This window comes from Rhinopithecus roxellana, chromosome 10 (assembly GCF_007565055.1).
Source record: "Rhinopithecus roxellana isolate Shanxi Qingling chromosome 10, ASM756505v1, whole genome shotgun sequence".
Taxonomy (NCBI): Eukaryota; Metazoa; Chordata; class Mammalia; order Primates; family Cercopithecidae; genus Rhinopithecus; species Rhinopithecus roxellana.
The window spans coordinates 9,481,801-9,495,721 of record NC_044558.1 but is presented as its reverse complement, the minus strand read 5'-3'; positions in this window follow the sequence as shown (position 1 = coordinate 9,495,721).

The following is a 13,921-nucleotide window of genomic DNA, read 5'->3' as shown; positions in this document are numbered from 1 at the left end:
GGAGAGAATGAAGGGAGATGCGGGAAAAGGAAGCTTTACTTACTTTTACTGAGAGAAAAGAATGTTGAAAAGTAGAGTCAGTGGTCCAGAAGAGAAGCCTCACCTGCTTTACAATGTTGCTAGACACAATGCAACGTTGAAAAAATCCACACCAAGAAGACTCTCTTTTCCCCATCGGGTTTGAGCCGGGGGTCCCCAAACCTAAATGGTGGCATAAGAAATCACCTGGGGGTTATTTTTAAATAACAACAGATTCTGATTCAGTATAGCTGGGAGAACCTGAGATTCTGCATTTCTCTACAAGCTTCCAGTTGAGGGCTGATGCTGCCTGTACCCCAGGACATGCTCTGGAGTGGGGATTATATGAAGGCCCCAAGTATCGTTCAGAACTTCAATGTTTGTTCCTCCAGACTGACACAGTTACAAAATCCTGAGCTAATGGAAAACCCTTCCATGACGGTACAATGGGGGAAATCCATTTCTTCTGCATTGCACAAAGCAACCCGCTGCACTGAGACCTGCTGCGGGCAAGGCGGGGAACACGTGTCCCTTTCCAGGAGACATAATCTGAGTTGGGACCATTTCTGCCCCTTCTCCTCCCTCCTCTTCCTCCCTTCATAGGCCCAAGGGACTTTTGGGTGGACCCAGTACCTTTTTTAATATAAAAAACAATTTGCAAGACCAAGTTTAGGTCCAAAGATACTTTAACAATACAACTCCCAGCTAACTCTGAAATATACAAGAATTGCTGTTAGCTGTCCAGTGTGAGCCCAACGTATTGTTGATGATGCCAGTAATAAAGGCAAGAGAAATCCTACAATCCTCAACATTTAAACGTGCGCATTGAAGATTAAAATTCCTCCCATGCCTACCAAACAAGAAGTCTTTATTATATGCCTGTCTCAAATCAACTTGCGGAGGTAAGAGAATACAAGTCACATAACATCAGATTACTCTGTCACTCTGTCTCATGATGTGATCCAGTCGTTGGCTGAAGCTCTGTTTACTCCTATGTGTAGATGAGGCAGGATGCTCAGAGAGCTTTGGCTGGTGGAACTTTGCCTAGAATGAATCCTTCCTGAAAACTGCCCCCTAAAGTAAGGTAACTCATGCCACCTGGAGCAAGAACCCGCTCCTAAGGACACACATACCAAAGTAAGCAGACAAGAAGGTTTTGAAAACAAGGGGAAATGCGTGAACTTGGTCTCTTGCCGCTAGTGTGGAGCCCTTGTTTTGCTGTTGGCATACCTCCCTCCCAGGGTATCCCGAATCCTCCTGTGCTAACCCCTCCAGTCTGGAGACTAAGCAGCTACTCTGTAGCCCATTTCCTCATCCGGTCGCTAAAGGGTTACCTGATAATGACTTAAGGTATAACCCTTCCTAGGGCATTTGCTTTTTAAAGATAGGAAAGGGGAGGTTGGGCATGGTGGCTCATGCCTGTAGTCCCAGCACTTTGGGAGGCCGAGGAGGGCAGATCACAAGGTCAGGAGTTCGAGACCAGCTTGACTAACATGGTGAAACCCTGTCTCTACTAAAAAGGCAAAAATTAGCCAGGCGTGGTGGTGTACACCTGTAATCCCAGCTACTGGGGAGGCTGAGGCAGGAGAATCGCTTGAATCCAGGAGGCAGAAGTTGCAGTCAGCCAAGATTGCTCCATTGCACTCCAGCCTGTGTGACAGAGAGAGACTCTGTCAAAAAAAAAAAAAAAAAAAAAAAAAAAAAAAAAAGAAAAGAAAAAGAAAAAGAAAAGAAAGAAAGCAAAAGAAAAAGAAAAAAAAAAAGATAGGAAAGGGGAGGGAGGAGGAAAATCCACCGTCTCATACAACTGCCCTCTGCTAGGTGTTCATTTCTGAGCTCTCCAGAGCTAGAGGCTGGGGCAGCACCCACAAGCCTGATTCCCCTTTTCTGTGCAATAGATGACCAGAGTGCCTACCCTGAAGTGACTTCTGGAAGGTCCAGCTGTGAGTGGCCCAGCCCACTCCACTGCTCATTCCTTCCCACGGCCCATTCAGCCACTAAGGGATAGATGGCTTTCTGGACTAGGTCTACGTGGCATCATTTCAGATTTCAGCTACACACTTTTCATGCAACAAAGCGTTATTATTTCCACTAAGTATTGAATTGCACAGGATACCAATGCAGCATTTGTCTAAAAGCTATGACATTTGAGAAGTCATAGCTTTTAGAGGTAGAAGAGTCATTGGGAACCATCCCTAACTTACCCTCCAACCCCATTTACCAATAAAGAAAATAAACCCCAAAGAAGGTGTTACAAGGATAAATGATTCACAAGATCGCAGAATTAGGACCAGAATCCTCCCCTCCCCTGAAGCAGAAGAGCCACAGCGTCTACCCTCAAGGAAAAAAAGTTAAATTACAACCATGGAGATTTAGATCCGGCATAAAGAAGAACTCACTGGTAATGAAGATGATTAAATACTAGAACAGACAGCCAGAGGGAATTGTGAAATCGTCCTCCCCAGAGATCTTTTAAAATAGGACAGTTAACCATCTGTCTGAGATGGTTTAAGTACCGTCCTGCCTTGGAAGTAGGAAATAATAAGATGATCCCCTCACCTGTCGCATTTGTGGTTCTATAGTCACACCTGGCGGCAGGTGCACATATTATGAGGATTCCAGGTTGAATCTGGGCTGTGTCCCCTACTGGCACTCAGATGAGTCCGCACACTTACAGAGCGTGGGAGGCCCATAGGGCTCTGTTGAGGTGGGGGGGGAAGGTGTCTGCACAGAAGAAGTTCGCACAGGGGATTTTGGGGAGAAAAGAAGGGAGGAGGAAGAAATGGAAATGTCTATTTCCCTGGACCCCATCACCTCCCGGCCCCTTGTAGCACCATCCTACCCACTCCCTGCATCCTACCCAGTCCTTTGCAAGCCTCATGACTGCCCCTCTTGCAGACAGAACCCATGGACTCCAAGAAACAGAGCCCTTCTTTGTTTCCAAATGACATAGCACAGCATCCAGTAAGAGGAAAGAATGGTTTTCTCGTTTCCTTAAAACATCCAGAATGGCTCCGGCCAGGTGAAAATAACAGGAAAACGGCCTCCTTCAGGACTTGGAAGGTGGCAGTTCTGGGGCAGCAGGAGACCGTGCCTTGGCGCAGACGCCAGCGCCCCGCGGAGGGCCCAGGCGCACCCGCCCGGCGCAGGGGAAGACACGCCCCCGGGCCTTGCGGTCTCCGTGCACCAGCAGGGGGCGCCTCCGTGCACCAGCAGGGGGCGCCGGCACCGGAGGTGGACGACGGGGCTGCTGCAGTTCCGGCTCTGAGGCTGCGTCCGCCTTTACCGCTTTCACGTGCGCTGCTTCCAGTGCCCAGACCTCCTCCCCCTCCTCACCCCCTCACCTCGCCAGCGCCTAAGTCTTCTCCCCTTTCCCACAAGGTTGGATTCGGTGTCCCATAGCATCCTGTACTTTCCTAATTATATTTACACACAGAATGAAAATCACCTGTTTGCCCGTCTCTCCCCATTCCCAGCTATAGATTCCTTGCACAGGGACTGTTATTCACAACGGTATCTGCAGAGCCTGGCACAAAGCAGGCCCTCCGAAAAATGTGTTTTGAATAAGCGATAAATACATGAATGGGAAACTGAGCTTTTATCACACTAGATGAGCCAGTTAGCCCTCGAATTATTTCAAAGTCATCGGATACTGAACCAGCGTATTACATTGGCCTTCTCTTTGAGCTGCGTGCTTGGGAAGTTTACTTTAGAGTAATAAAACAGGAAGCATTGTGAGGGACTCATAATATTAAATAACCCAGCACTGCACCCTCAACCTTAGTACCTCAGCCTCTGCCTGAGACCTCCCAGGGATGGAAACGCAGTCCCGGCTGGGCTTGTTCATTCCATCTCTGGACAACTCTGACCATGAGCAAGTTCTTTATCAGGTTGAGTTGAATTTTTTTCTTCTGACATCTTCCCTGTAGTTCTCATTCAGTTATCTAGCATCTCACGGAGAAAGTGTACTCTCTTCCACACGCTGGGGAGGCTTAGAACAAGGAACATGGCCTTGGATCTAAAAGGACTTGGATGTGGCAAAATCTTAACTTTGCCACACTAAGCATGTGAGTTTGGGCAAGTCACTAAACCTCTCTCTTCAAACCTCAGTTTCGTCATCTGTATAATGGGAATAAAAATATCCACCTGATGGGGTTGTTGTGAGGATTAAAATGAGTTCGTATATTCTAAAGGCCTAAGGTATAGCAGATGTTAAAAATGCGGTCGTTATTATTATTAATAAATGTTGCAATACTATATTATCTTCCTCCTCTCTCTATGAATCTTTTCTTCTCTAGGCCAGAACATGAGCCACTCTCCCATCCTATTCCATGCTCCTCTTCCATGTTCCTCCTTCTCCATCAGTGCTCCTCTCAGAACATGCTGCCAGAGCTAAGCTGTCTTCCAGGGCAGTATGGCCAGGGCCAGGCAAACTCTCACCATCTCCATTTGGAATGCCAGACATCTATTCATGGTGCCTACGTTTACTTTAGCTTTATTGGCAGCTGCATCTGCTGAGGTTACTGGGCATTTTGACTATGTTATTCTCATTTCTCTAGTGGGATGTTTGCTGGAGATTTGACCTGGGCAATGATTTTAAATGACAGCAAGCTGGGATGTTGTTGTTGTTGTTGTTGTCATGTTTTAGCATGAGGTTGCCGGAAAAACTTTGTCCTTAGGATTATACTGTGAATCATGTTCAAAGTCCTGAAGACAATGCCCCCAAGCCCCAAGGACTCTGAGACCCCAGGAGACATATAGCCTAGAAGAGTGGAGGTGAAGCTCCATTTTTCAGGAAAGAAGGGACAGTTGGCCTTATGTGTTTTGAAGGTATAAACATAGCCTGGGTTTGGAGAGAAAACAGGACCCATGTTCTGGTTTCCAGAGTGTCGCTGGATGCCAGAGCTGCCGCCTCAGCATCCCAGGATAGACTGGCAGGCCAGGCGGTGGCCGAGCATATGGGCGGACTTGAGCCTGCCGAGCACAGGCATCATGGGAGCATCTGTGTCAGGGCCAGAGAGAGGACCCAGCTGGACACAGAGACTGGCTTCACTTGTTCTGGGGTATCTTGCCCACACCTTCCTCAGGGTTCCTTGTACGTCAAGGAATGGAGAGTCAAGCACCTCCTCTCTGGAGGTGGAACAGGCCAGCGGAACTCCCCAAGGATGGGTTAGCTAATCACTATACCTAACCAGGAACTGCCTGTCAGTGTCATAGGCTCACCTGGCATTTTACTCCACCACCCCCTACCTTCAGTTTAAAACCCTTCTGATCAGATTGGCACACATTATTTTTCACAAAAGTCCCCTCAAAAGCAAGCACTGGAGGGATGTTTCATAGGGAGGGAGGTTCTCTTTCCTGACTTGTGTTATTATTTCCATGACCAGAGCTTCAGCGATGGTTAAATCAGGACCTAGTTCTATAAATATTTCTGATTTGAAAAGCCACATTCATGTTCTCTACTTCAGAATCTAAGCCCGAGATGGCAGCACCATCTCAGGGATACGGAATATGAAGAAAACACGGCACAGTTCTTAGCACCGGCTCCTGATGTTCTGAGCTGCCTGTCCATAATTCAAAGGACAAGACAGGGTCACTCATAAATACCACTGAACTGTGTCTCCTTTCACGGGTTCTGCATAAAAATATTGCAGGCCCAATGAACATCAAACAAGTGTAATGGATTGGTTCGATTCACATCCGAACACTCACAAACACAGTCGCCTCATAATATTCCTGTTTCCAGCAGATTTTCGTGCTTGTCAATTATTCTGAAACATCAACAGTCTTAACATTGACAAACGAGATGCTAACTTGATCTTTTAACAATCCTTTTCCAGAGCGACAGAGTCCATTCTCAATATGTGCCATCCACAGGCACGGGCTTGAGCCTCCTGGCTGGGTGTGCTAAAGTCCCCTAGGATACACCCAAAATATGGCAGGTGACAGAGAGATTGATGTTCACTTTAGGGATTGTCCATGGCACTAAGGCTGATGTGAATTATAGTGATATAAGCACTCATATGAAACCTAAAACTGGGAAAAAACTCAAGCAGAGATGGATGGATAGGTGTTTGGGACCACAGAAATTCCTCCAAGTTGGCTCCCTTAGAGCATGCCCTCCCCCTCCAGTTGCCGAGACTGCAGCAAGCCATGCTCCCACTCACATGTGAGCCCCCCCTCCCCCTACCTTGCAGCATGGAGATGGGAGCTGTGGTTGCACTGCTCTTACCCGTTCCACACACACACACACACACACACGCACACACACACACACTCACACAGAGAGAGCAACATATTTTTCTCCAGGGTGGGGAAATAATAAACAAAGGTGACTATTGCATACTCGTGAAAAGACACAGCCCACAGCTGCCCTCTCTCTCCTGAGATCCTGCCACTGTTGCTCAGGAAGCCAGTATTCTCAGGGCATCTCAGAAGGATGGAGCAGGACTTAGAAAAAGCCAAAGAAAGCCACTGAGTCATCTACATTCCAAATGGTACCAAAGCATTCCTTACTGCATAATAAAATCCAACCATTAATTTTATTTCGGATACAGCCTGAACATCAGAATTTTAAAATCTCGCCAATAACTTTATTTTACATTCAGAATTTTTACTCTAGGGTAAGGGGTAGTCAGATAGATAGGTAGAGAGATAGAGACCCAAGAAGGCTGACTTTCAAGCTTCATGTCCATAGAACATAAGGATGGAAATAAAAAAGAAACTCATTATCCAATCCTCTTTTGTTCAAACAAAAGACATGGGACAAGGAAGGCGGCAGAGGAGAGAGGCATGCATTGTCTTCTGGAAGGTTGAGGCTGAAGAATACAGCATAGCCCCCCATTCACCACACTGCCACTTGTGTGCCAATGAATCTGGCCTCCCATTTAGTCCAAACTCACTTGGACACCAGAGGGTTTGGAGAAGAGAAGAGTGAACAAGCTCTTGAGTGCCATGGGTTTTGGTGTCTCCATACTAAGACCACAATGCTGATAAAGACAAAATCCAGGTTGGACCCCAAGAGAGTGATTGGATCCTCCAATACGAATGAGGAGGAGAGGGCCTGCCTGGTAGGGAAGAACCAAGGATGCCCATGGGCACTTAGGCAGCAAGTCTCTGGGTCCCTTTACCGCAACTGAACAAAATCTATTGTTAGCAACTCACGTTAGGAAACCACTGAGAGGTCTAGGCTGCTGTCCATCCTTAATTATGGGTAAGTTGAACCTGCAGAGACCTGTCTTGCCTTCTAGCAGCACACACACGCACCTGTGAGTTCTTGCCTAACACAGGACAAAAGAGAAGGTCAACGACGCCAGGACAAAGCTTGCCTCTGTCTTATGAACTAAACTCACGGGTAATGTTCCTGACCTGCTGCTGGGCCTCCAGCTTCCACCCACCTCACCTCTGGTGCCTTTTGAGCCTTTCTGCCTCAACTAAGTTCCCTGAGCCCAAGCTGCCTGCTCCTTCAAGCCTGTGGAATGTGGCCTCATGCCTGCCTGACTTTGTGGCCCATTAGGATGTTGGCACCCAGCCCTGACCCCTTCCAGGTATCTCTGCCCTGCTGTGGCCTGTGCCCAGGCTCCAGAAAGAATAGCACAAATAACCCCATCAGCCAGGCAGACACGACTTCACAGGCACATAAGGAACTAGAACACAGGCTCCTGTGTGGACAAAATGCAGCCCCAAGGGCACATCTGAGACCCACAGAGTGGCCCACAGCAACACGTGAACCAAAGGAAAGGAAGATACTGCTTCCTCAGCACAGCCCAAATAAAGACAAACCAGCGATTTGGCTCTAAAAATGCATTTTTGGCAAAGTAATCTATGAAGGTCTTGGTTTATGAGAGTAAGGAAATTAAAACAAAAAAAAATCTATGTTGGGCAAGATTTTATCTTGACAATGTTCCTTTAACTGATGTAAAATGTGAAGAAATTGACTACAATTGATTCCAAGGAAGGATGCCAGAGATTCCTCAGCATTGGATCCAAGCTTAAAAAAGGAATTATTGGGCCTGATTAGTATGGTGATTTTATTTTGTTAATCTCTCCTCTACAGTTCAGATGTTCATGTTTACAGACAAGAAATTCACCCCATTAACAAATGGAACACTTCAACACTGCAAAATGACACCATGACATATTGCTCTGGTAGTCTGCGTTATGACATTGTTGCCAAGACCCAGAGAGCCCACCTATCAGTGTGGTTCCCCTGACACCTAAGGCACCGATAAGAGATAGCCTCGCCACTGCCATGTGGGCTCTGTGCAACACCCAGGTATCACGGTGGGGCCAGATCGCCCAGCCCCTGAAGTCCCTTCCTTCTTCATGCTGCAACCCTTGGCCCTCACAAACACCTGGGCACAAGAACAGTGACAGGCAGGGAACCTAACAGAGCAGGTCCCACCAGTATAGCAGCAGCTGGACTTTCTCTGCTGTTGGTCTCCTGACCCAAGAAACCAGGAACAAGTTTTCTGTAAATAATAGAACCACAGTATTAGCCTCTTACCAATGACCAAGGTGTGGGGTGAAAAGGGAGAGAGAAATAGTAAAACAGAAAACTATGTCATAGTCACTTAGCCTCACTTTGGGGGTGGTGAGAGACAAAGAAAGGCAATACAATTCTTTAACCAAAGTGCAACATGAAAGTCATAAAAAGGAATGAAATATTGATTTATGCTACAATGTGGATGAACCTTGAAAACATTACGCTAAGTGAAAGAAGCCAGACACTAAAGTTCACCTATTGCATGATTCCATTTGTATGGAAATTCCAGAAGAGGTAAATCCACAGAGACAGAAAGCAGAGCAGTGGCTGCCAGGGCCTTGGGTGAGCCGGGAATAGGGAGTGACTTCTTTTTTTTTTTTTTTTGAGACGGAGTCTCGCTCTGTCGCCCGGGCTGGAGTGCAGTGGCCGGATCGCAGCTCACTGCGAACTCCGCCTCCCGGGTTTACGCCATTCTCCTGCCTCAGCCTCCTGGGTAGCTGGGACTACAGGCGACCGCCACCTCGCCCGGTTAGTTTTTTTATTTTTTTAGTAGAGATGGGGTTTCACTGTGTTAGCCAGGATGGTCTTGATCTCCTGACCTCGTGATCCGCCCGTCTCGGCCTCCCAAAGTGCTGGGATTACAGGCTTGAGCCACTGCGCCCGGCCCGGGAGTGACTTCTTAATGGGTACAGGGTTTCCTTCGAGATTAATGAAAAAGTTAGTGGTGATGGTGTATGTTGTGAATGTGTTCAATACCTCTGGATTTTACATTGTGAACAGGTTAATTTTATGTTAAATGAATCACACCTCAATTTTTAAAAATTTGTAAATGCAGCATAAACATATTGGTCCAATGAATGAAAACCGGCTTTCTGATAGAATGCAGGTTCCCAGGACTGTCAGGAGTCTCTCCTTCCCTGCCCCCCCGCCCTTTTGGAAAGCCCCTTAAGATTACTGAGCAAGTCATTTCCACTCATGGGGCCTCAGTTCTCACTCAGGTACTTGTAACATAAGACATGCTTCCAGTCCAGATGGTCTGTGATCCCATTACTCCTCCTAATTCTGGGAGAATGGTTTTAACAGACATGAGAGAACACACATCCATGACCACGGTCATCCTCAGCACCAAACACAGAGGGCAGAAGGATCGACAGACTACAGAATATCTGACAGAAACTTAGAGAAAGGCTGATGATACCAACTTTTAAATAAAAACTAATGTTTATTATTCACTACTTGCCACACACTGTTCTCAGTATTTGTATATGCACTGGTTTATTTCATCACAGTCATTTTACAGATGAGAAAACAGAGCTACAGGAAGGTAAGTAACTTATGCAAGGTTCCCTGCATCATACAGAAATATTCCCGGCATCATACAGGAAATAATTGGTGGAGTAGAGATTTGATCCCAGAAAGTCTGGGTCCAGAGTCTACATGCTTAACCTCTCTGCTTCACAGCCTCTCCATAGACAGGATCCATTTTATTGTGGATTTTATTTTAGGTCTAAGGTTGGTGCTGATAGGACCATGCTTGTCCTGGATAAACGGAGGAATTATACAGGTAATAGGATAAGAAAAGAACACTGGACTGATAGAAGATCTGTATTCTATATCCATCTCGGTCACTGGTATTGTGACTTTGAGCAGATTATAAAACCTCTCTGGCCCTCAGCATCCTCCTCTATAAAATGAGAAGTTGAACTAGATCAATAGTTTTCCAATGATTTAATCAGTGTAACTGTCTTCAGATTAAACCTCACTTAGAAATCCAGTATCTACAACATACAAGCATTGAGCTGTTCTGGCTCAAGGTGGGGGAAGGAGGATGCAGACCCACTCTCCATGCCCCAAGCAACTCCTGAGACACTGTCTTGGAACCCTTGTAACTCTGTGGAATACAATTTGAAAATCTCCAAAGTTTCTTTTGAAAAAACCTAAAAACCTTTAATTCAAATACTTCATCCTTAGGCGTTCTTTAACACTGTGGGAAAACTTAAAATCTTCTGGTCACTTTGCTCAAAAACGTGTGTTTGGATTGATGGCTTTGTATAGAGGAGGCGAAGGTTTCAGGTATGAAGTGCAAGGGGATCATTCCAAGGACGTATAAGGATGTCCAAAACCTAAACCTTCTGGGGGGCACAGCCTCCCTCTTCTCTAACTGCTGGATGCTACCAGCCCAGTGGGCCCCTCTCGGGAGACAAGCTGTTCAGTTCTCAATCTGTGCGTTTTCTCTAAATAGCTCCACAATTATTAAGCTGGGTTATTTAATAGAGTTTTTAACATTGATTAAAGTAGTACTACTTAATTCTTCATAAAACTTAATACTGATATTTCCTCTGGTCCCCTTCATCAAGCTTGGTCAATGAATCATTGGATAAAAAGTGTCAGGGAGAGAGTGAGTCCTTCATGCTCGCTCTGCAAAGATCAACTGACAGAGGCCTCCAGGAAGGGACCTTCTGCTTTAAATGCCCACGCTCAAGTCAGTTCCATTCTCTCCTCTCACTTCACAGGGATTTATCAATTTAAGTTTGCTGCAGTGCTTGGAAGAGGTTATACAATTGTTATGATGCAGTGTTCAAGGCAGACGACTACCCATTAACTCAGAGGCCAAGACAAACAGGAATATATTAATAGCAGCCGTAACATAAAGGTAATTTATTTCCAGTATGTGGGAACTGAGGGGATCAGCAGATCAGACTGTTAAGCATTTAAGCATTAAAGCAAAGGAGCTTAATACATGGGGGGCAGACAGAAGGAGAGAGATGGAGAGAAGAAAGATTGATCTCCTTTGGAAACAATGTAGCATCTGAACCAATTAACCAAGAAACAATTATGTAGTTATGGGCAACACCAGGCAAAAAGGAAAAGACATTCTCCTAAACCCCCTTGCTCTGCCATTTGGGTGGTATATGCCACCCAAGGGGCAAAGCACTTGTTCAGCACTGGAAGAGAGTTGATACCAGGAAACATTTTCCTTTTCTTTACACCCCAGCATCATCTGGCTTGCTAGCCTGATGACAATAAACAAAAAAAAAAAAAAAAAACCTGTTTTTAATTTAGTGAAATATCACAGTATCTTTCTTTGGGAAATGGCCAGAAGGAACTAGAAAGCTATTTCTCCACTAACTTTTTTTGAAACCCACAAAACCTGAAGGAAAAGCATCATTTCATAGTTTTAGTTCTTCTTTTAAAACATAACAGGGTACACATTTTGATTTTGTACTCCAAGAATGTATACTGCATACTCCTTGAAATTTCCCCCATAGTACTTTCTAAGAAAAGAATCTGACCGGGGGAGTGGGGGGTGGGGGGCGGAGCAAGATGGCCGAATAGGAACAGCTCCAGTCTCCAGCTCCCAGCGCCAGCAACACAGAAGACAGGTGATTTTTGCATTTTCAACTGAGGTACTGGGTTCATCTCACTAGGGAGTGCCGGACAATCGGTGCTGGTCAGCTGCTGCAGCCCAACCAGCGAGAGCTGAAGCAGGGCGAGGCATTGCCTCACCTGGGAAGCACAAAGGGGAAGGGAATCCCTTTTCCTAACCAGGGGAACTGAGGCACACAACACCTGGAAAATCGGGTAACTCCCACCCCAATACTGTGCTTTACCAAGGGTCTTAGCAAACGGGCACACATAGAGATTATATCCCACACCTGGCCAGGGGGGTCCCACGCCCACGGAGCCTCCCTCATTGCTAGCACAGCAGTCTGCAATCTAAAGGCAAGGCAGCAGCGAGGCTGGGGGAGGGGCGCCAGCCATTGCTGAGGCTTAAGTAGGTAAACAAAGCCGCTGGGAAGCTCGAACTGGGTGGAGCTCACAGCAGCTCAAGGAGGCCTGCCTGTCTCTGTAGACTCCACCTCTGGGGACAGGGCACAGCTAAACAACAACAACAAAAAAAAAAAAAGCAGCAGAAACCTCTGCAGATGCAAACGACTCTGTCTGACAGCTTTGAAGAGAGCAGTGGATCTCCCAACATGGAGGTTGAGATCTGAGAACGGACAGACTGCCTGCTCAAGTGGGTCCCTGACCTCTGAGTAGCCTAGCTGGGAGACATCCCCCACTCGGGGCAGTCTGACACCCCACACCTCACAGGGTGGAGTACACCCCTGAGAGGAAGCTTCCAAAGCAAGAATCAGACAGGTACACTCGCTGTTTGGCAATATTCTATCTTCTGCAGCCTCTGCTGCTGATACCCAGGCAAACAGGGTCTGGAGTGGACCTCAAGCAATCTCCAACAGACCTACAGCTGAGGGTCCTGACTGTTAGAAGGAAAACTAACAAACAGGAAGGACACCTATACCAAAACCCCATCAGTACGTCACCATCATCAAAAACCAAAGGCAGATAAAACCACAAAGATGGGGAAAAAGCAGGGCAGAAAAGCTGGAAATTCAAAAAATAAGAGCGTATCTGCCCCTTCAAAGGAACGCAGCTCATCGCCAGCAACAGATCAAAGCTGGACGGAGAATGACTTTGATGAGATGAGAGAAGAAGGCTTCAGTCCATCAAACTTCTCAGAGCTAAAGGAGGAATTACGTACCCAGTGCAAAGAAACTAAAAATCTTGAAAAAAGAGTGGAAGAATTGATAACTAGAATAATTAATGCAGAGAAGGCCATAAACAAACTGACAGAGATGAAAACCATGACACGAGAAATACGTGACAAATGCATAAGCTTCAGTAACTGACTCGATCAACTGGAAGAAAGAGTATCAGCGATTGAGGATCAAATGAATGAAATGAAGTGAGAAGAGAAATCTAAAGAAAAAAGAAGAAAAAGGAATGAACAAAGCCTGCAAGAAGTATGGGATTATGTAAAAAGACCAAATCTACGTCTGATTGGGGTGCCTGAAAGTGAGGGGGAAAATGGAACCAAGTTGGAAAACACTCTTCAGGATATTATCCAGGAGAACTTCCCCAACCTAGTAGGGCAGGCCAACATTCAAATTCAGGAAATACAGAGAACGCCACAAAGATACTCCTCAAGAAGAGCAACTCCAAGACACATAATTGTCAGATTCACCAAAGTTGAAATGAAGGAAAAAATCTTAAGGGCAGCCAGAGAGAAAGGTCGGGTTACCCACAAAGGGAAGCCCATCAGTCTAACAGCAGATCTCTCGGCAGAAACTCTACAAGCCAGAAGAGAGTGGGGGCCAATATTCAACATTCTTAAAGAAAAGAATTTTAAACCCAGAATTTCATATCCAGCCAAACTAAGTTTCATAAGTGAAGGAGAAATAAAATCCTTTACAGATAAGCAAATGCTTAGAGATTTTGTCACCACCAGGCCTGCCTCACAAGAGACCCTGAAGGAAGCACTAAACATGGAAAGGAACAACTGGTACCAGCCATTGCAAAAATATGCCAAAATGTAAAGACCATCGAGGCTAGGAAGAAACTGCATCAACTAACGAG